Raw genomic sequence first — 6,000 nt, 5'->3', positions numbered from 1 at the left:
TTCATGTAATGGTTTGGAGCCAAAACATGAGCACACAACACACAGTTTATTCACTGTCTCCAAGGAATCAGACTTCCCAGCTCCCATCAGCGGCAGTATGTCTTTTCCACACTCACCCAGATCCCCACACAAGCACGCCCACAAAGCGTAATAAAACAGCACGTGTTCAGGCTGGACGCACCAACGGCAGGTTCCTCAGAATGTCTCACGTGGGGCCAAGACATTACTCATAATATATATATATATATATATATATATATATATATATATATATATAATACCATGCATATGTATATGGCTGGGCACAGTGGCTCACATCTGTAATCCCAGCACTTTGGGAGGCTGAGGTGGGTGGATCACCTGAAGTCAGGAGTTCGAGACCAGCCTGGCCAACATGGTGAAACCCCATCTCTACTAAAAGTGTAATAATTAGCCAAGCATGGTGGTGCATGCCTGTAATCCCAGCTACTCTGGAGGCTGAAGCAGGAGAATCACTTGAACCCAGGAGGCAGAGGTTGCAGTGAGCCAAAATCACGCCGTTGCACTCCAGCTTGTGCAACAAGAGCGAAACTCAGTCTCAATAATAATAATAAAGATTTTAAAATAGAATGTATAGTAACCTTTTAAAATTTACTTTTGTAAAATTAATTTATATTTCATCTTTTTTTCTTTACCCCATTCCTGCTGAATGCAAATATAGTAACCTTTGAATCAAAACGCAGCATCGGAGGTAAGAGACTGAAAGCTTTGCCATTGTTGGTCTCTGCTGTTTAACCACTGATGCGGTATTCCTGTGATGCTACCATGCTGCTTAGGTACCCTAAATACATTATTTTTTTCATTTTATGAATGGTATACCAAATTTTTTACTGTTAAGTACTTATGTGTAAATAGGTGCAAGAAATGGATTACTTATTGATAGCATATAAATTCAGAGTCAGGAATGGCCGGGCACGGTGGCTCATGCCTGTAATCCCAGCACTTTAGGACGCTGAGGCAGGCAGATCACTTGAGGCCAGGAGTTCAAGACCAACCTGGCCAACATGGTGAAACCCTGTCTGTACTAAAAATGCAAAAATTAGCTGGGTATGGTGGCGCATGCCTGTAATCCCAGCTACTCGGGAGGCTGAGGCAGGAGAATCGCTTGAACCCAGGAGGTGGAGGCTGCAGTGAGCCAAGATGGCACCACTGCACTCTAGCCTGGGTGACAGAGTGAGACTTGGTCTAAAAGAAAAAAAAAGGAATGGTGGTGATGCCAACCCACCACAGATTGTCCACCCGGGTGGCTGAGATAGGGACACCTTTGCTTTCTGCTGCTCCATGTGCACAAACTTTGTTTCATGCACAAAATTATTTAGACTATTCTATACGATTACCTTCCAGTTGTGTGTATAAGATGTATATAAAAGAGATAAATTTTGTGTTTAGACTTGGGTCCTATCCCCGAGAAATCTCATTACATATAAATTTGCAAATATTCCAAAATTTAAAAAAAGCAAAATCCAAAACACTTCTGGTCCCGAGCATTTCCAGATGAGGGATACTCAACCTGTATTTACAAAGGTGAGGGCAGGGTATATAGAAATCAGGAGTAATGAGTCCTCTCAGGGGTAGTATAGCCAACCATAGTTACCATCCCTAGGCTGGAAGGGGAGAATGGAGAGGTTTTCTCAGAGCCGGGTGGGCTGTGGGAGAAAAGCCTCTGGCAGGGGCTGAAGTCTTTGGTATTTATTTATTTATTTTATTTATGTTCTTTTTTTTTTTTTTTAGAACCAGGGTCTCGCTCTGTTGCCCAGGCAGTGGGCATGCAGTGGCATGATCATAGCTCACTGCAGCATCAAACTCCTGGGCTCAAGGGATCCTCCTGCCTCAGCCTCCCAAGTAGCTGGGACTACAGGTATATGTCACCATACCCGTTAAGAAATATTTCTTTATTTTTTTTTAAATAGAGACAGGTTCTTGCTATATTGCCCATGATGGTCTCCGACTTCTGGACTCAAGCAATCCTTCCACCTTGGCCTCCCAAAGTGCTGGGATTGCAGGCAATAAGCCACTGGGCCTGGCCCAGGGCTGAGGTCTTTAGATGAGTGATGAGAGAGGCTGACTTGCCTTCTGCCCTCCAGTCTCCTGAAGATGCTTCCCATCAGCCATGCCCAACAGGAAGCCAGAGGGTAAGGGAGCCCCTTCACACTGTTCACAATGTCAGCTTCCAGGCCCAGGGCAGGGGGCGGGGTAAATGGGAGATGTCCAGCATACTGTCCAAAATAGCAACACACACACACTCCTATTCCCCTTTCTTGCTTTATTTTTAGCACTATTTAACCTATGACACATTTGACTTATTTTTGTTATTGGGTTTTTGTTGTTTATTTTTTGTTTTTCTTTTTTGAGACAGGGTCTTGCTCTGTCACCCAGGCTGGAGTGCAGTGGCGTGATCATAGCTCACTGCAGCTTCAACAGCCTCAAGCAATCCTCCCACTTCAGCCTCTGGATTAGCTAAGACCACAGGTGCATGCCACCACACCTGGAAAATTTTTTTTTTTTTTTTTTGGAGAGATGAGGTTTCCCTATGTTGCTCAGGCTGGTCTCAAACTCCTAGGCTCAAGCGATCCTCCCACCTGGGCCTCTCAAAGTGCTGGGATTATAGGTGTGACCCACCGCACCCAGCCTTACTTTTGTTTCTTGTCCATCTCTCTTCACTGGAGTGTAAGCTCCACAAGATTGGGGCTTTTCTGTATTCATTCACTACTATATCCTAGTGCCTGAAAGAGGGCATGTGTTCAATAACAATTGTTTGAGTAGATAAAGTTGCTACCTAGATGTGGCAGGCAGAATAATGCCACCAAATATGTCCACATCCTAAACCTGGGATCTGTGAGTATCTTAGGTTATGTGGCAAAGGGGATTAAGATTGCCAATGGAATTAAGGTGAATTAGTAGACCTTAAAATAGGGAGATTATCTGCGGGGTGGAGGGTGGGCAATGGAATCACCAGAGTCCAGAAAAACAAGGGTGAGGGGATCTAAAGATGTTACACTTCTGGTTTTGGGGATGAAGGAAGGGACCACAAGCTACAGAATGAGGGCGGCCTCTAGAAGCTGGAAAGGACAAGGAAAGATTCTCCCCTAGAGCTCCAGAAAGGAGAGCAGCTCTGTTGACACCTTGATTTTAGCCCAGTGTGACCCATGTCAGACTTCTGACATCTGGAACTGTAAGATGAAAATGTATCATCTTAAAATCAGTGTTGGGCTAGGCATGGTGGCTCACACCTGTTATCCCAGCACTTTGAGAGGCCAAGGTGGGAGGATCGCTTGAGTCCAGGAGTTCGAGGCCAGCCTGAGCATCATAGGGAGACCTGTCTCTACAAAAAGAAAAAGAAAAAAAATTAGTATTTTTCTAAGCCACATTGGTGGTAACTTGTCATAGCCACAAGAGGAAACCAATACACTGATCTCTGTTCTTAATCCAGGAGCACAGGCTCTGGAGCCAGTTGAGGCTGCTTTTTGGCTCTTCCTTAGGGAGAGAGCTTGCACCTTCTTTTTCTGTGTAAATGAAACTATTAAATATTGTTTCTTCCTGGGGAGGGTGGGAAGTGGGTGGTGTTAGATGTCAGGGTTTGGAGAACTGGTGATTCATGGGACACTCACGACTCAGAGCCTGGCCTCCAGTAACCACGCTGATTGTAGACACTCAGTAGGTATTTGTGGAAGGATAAATGTATTTCATAAACTGATGTTCCATAATCGATTTCATCTCTCCTGGTTTTAGGACACTAAGGGGCCCCCTTCCTTTCTTTGCCAATAGTAAATACAATTTCAGAATCTGTGCATACAGGGGTGCTTTTGTTTTTGTTTTGAAATTAGTTTTCTGGCTGGGTGCAGTGGTTCACACCTGTAATCTCAGCACTTTGGGAAGCCAAGGAGGGTAGATCACTTGAGGTCAGGAGTTCAAGACCAGCCTCTCCAACATGGTGAAACCCCATCTATACTAAAAACACAAAAATTCATGCTCACTTCAGCAGCACATATACTAAAAACACAACAATTAGCTAGGCGTGGTGGTGGGCGCCTGTAATCCCAGCTACTCGGGAGGCTGAGGCAGGAGAATCACTTGAACCTGGGAGGCGGAGGTTGCAGTGAGCCAAGATCACACCAATGCACTCCAGCCTGGGTGGCAGAGCAAGACTCCATCTCAAAAATAAATAAATAAATAAATAAAATAATTAGTCTTCTATTTCTTCAAAGCAAGAGCCTCGCCAGGCTGCAAGGCTGGTGCTCTCCACACATGTAATGTGTATGGTAGTCAGCTGCCTCCTGTGCAGGGCTGCTCACCCACCCGGCAGCTGGGGACTCCTTGGCACAGGAGCCCCCCACGTGGCTAGCCAGGCTGGGGCTGGAAGGTGGGAGTGGAGAGGAGGCAAACTAGAGGCTGTGTGGGAAGGTGCTTTGATGAATTCCCTCCCTGGGCTGGGCTTCTACACGGGTTCCTCCACCTGGGCATGGGAACTGGGAGAGGCTAAAGGGAGGGGGAAGGAGGAGTGCCAGTGGTGGTGCCGGAAGCCTCTCCCTGATGCAAGAGAAGCCTCGAGGCCAGTTCAGCAGCTCAGAGCGGTGCTGGCCAGGGCGAGAGCATCCAAACCTCCCTCCCTCCTGATGCGCGTCCAGGATCTGCGGTCCGGAGGCTGCACACCACAACCTATGCAGGGCAGTGTGGGTTTCCCCAGACGTCTGGGGAGGTGGGAGAGCCTGGGCCTTGAGAGGGCAGGGAACTGAGGAAGCAAAAAAGCAGCTGCAGCCTTCTGCAGCCCGCTCTCCAGGTGGCACCCAAGCCCACCTCTGTGCGCCTGGGAGCTTGGTGCCCCTAAAACCCTCAAGGTTGCAACTCAGAGAGGATTGGGAAGCAAAGCCAGCAGGAGAACAAAGGATGCTTTGCCGGAAAGGGAGGCACCTTCCACGAAGGCCTCCGGGGCCTGGGGAAGTGACTCACTGGGCCCGGGGATGGACCCACCCATGGGGGCTCCGCGGGCCCACAATAGACCCATAGGATAGGAAAGGCACTGTCAGCCTCCGGCCTCCGGCGGGCGCCTCCCAGCCCACCCCCGCGGGATCTGGTCTGCGTCCAGCCCGGGGCCCCTGGGGATAGGCCCTGTTCTCGTTAGGCTCTGCCAGTCGGGACCGCCACCGCCGCTGCTGCCACCTGGGGCTGTGGGCGCGGCCCCTTCCGCCAGCCCTCCCTCTCCTTGGCCCTGCAGGGACCCGGGCTCCCCAGTTCTCGGCAGAGCCACACTACTCCTCTGCCAGAGCGAGGCCATCGATGTTACCCGAAGGTGGCGTCAGGCTCTGTCCCGAGGCTCCCCGGAGGCCTGTGATGGGGACTTGGAGAGAGCCCTCGTTGCGAGCCCCGGCTTCCCGGGCAGTTGCACAACCTCCCCCAATTATGCTCCGTGCAGTGTGTGGCAACCGGGCGAGAATTCCAGGGCCTTGTACCTACTCGTACCAATCTGCCTTCCCGCTCTTTGGCTGCAGGGCCAGGCGTGGCTCTGTGGGCCCGGGGAAATGGGAGTGTGTCCGCGTCCAGGAGGGCGTGGCCCGCGTCAGCCCCGGGAGCAGCAGCCCGGCCCTGCTGGTGCAATCGGCTCGCCCCAAACCGCAGCTTCCTCGGGGGCCCTGAACCGGGTCCAGGACACAGAAAAGGGAGCTCTGGTGACATCCTAGACACGGGCTTTGAGCAGCAGGCCTGGCCCAGCTACGGCTGGTGACACCGTCCAGCCAGGGATGCGCGGCCTGGGTTCTCCCGCGGGCAGGACGGGAGGCCTCCCGGGCCCCAGCGTGGCTTAGGCGTCCCTGCCCCTCCCAGGCTCTGCTTTTTAAGACTTTGGCCTGGTTTGTGATTTCTGTGTTAAGAAGGATCCTAGGAGGAGGCCCTGATGACCTAGCTCTTATTCCACGGCCATGGCTCCGGGTCCAGGAACAGCATTGTCCTGTGGGGCCTGGGCGCTGT

Source organism: Pan paniscus, chromosome 20, assembly GCF_029289425.2.
Source record: "Pan paniscus chromosome 20, NHGRI_mPanPan1-v2.0_pri, whole genome shotgun sequence".
NCBI lineage: Eukaryota > Metazoa > Chordata > Mammalia > Primates > Hominidae > Pan > Pan paniscus.
Note: the sequence above shows the minus strand (reverse complement) of the source record.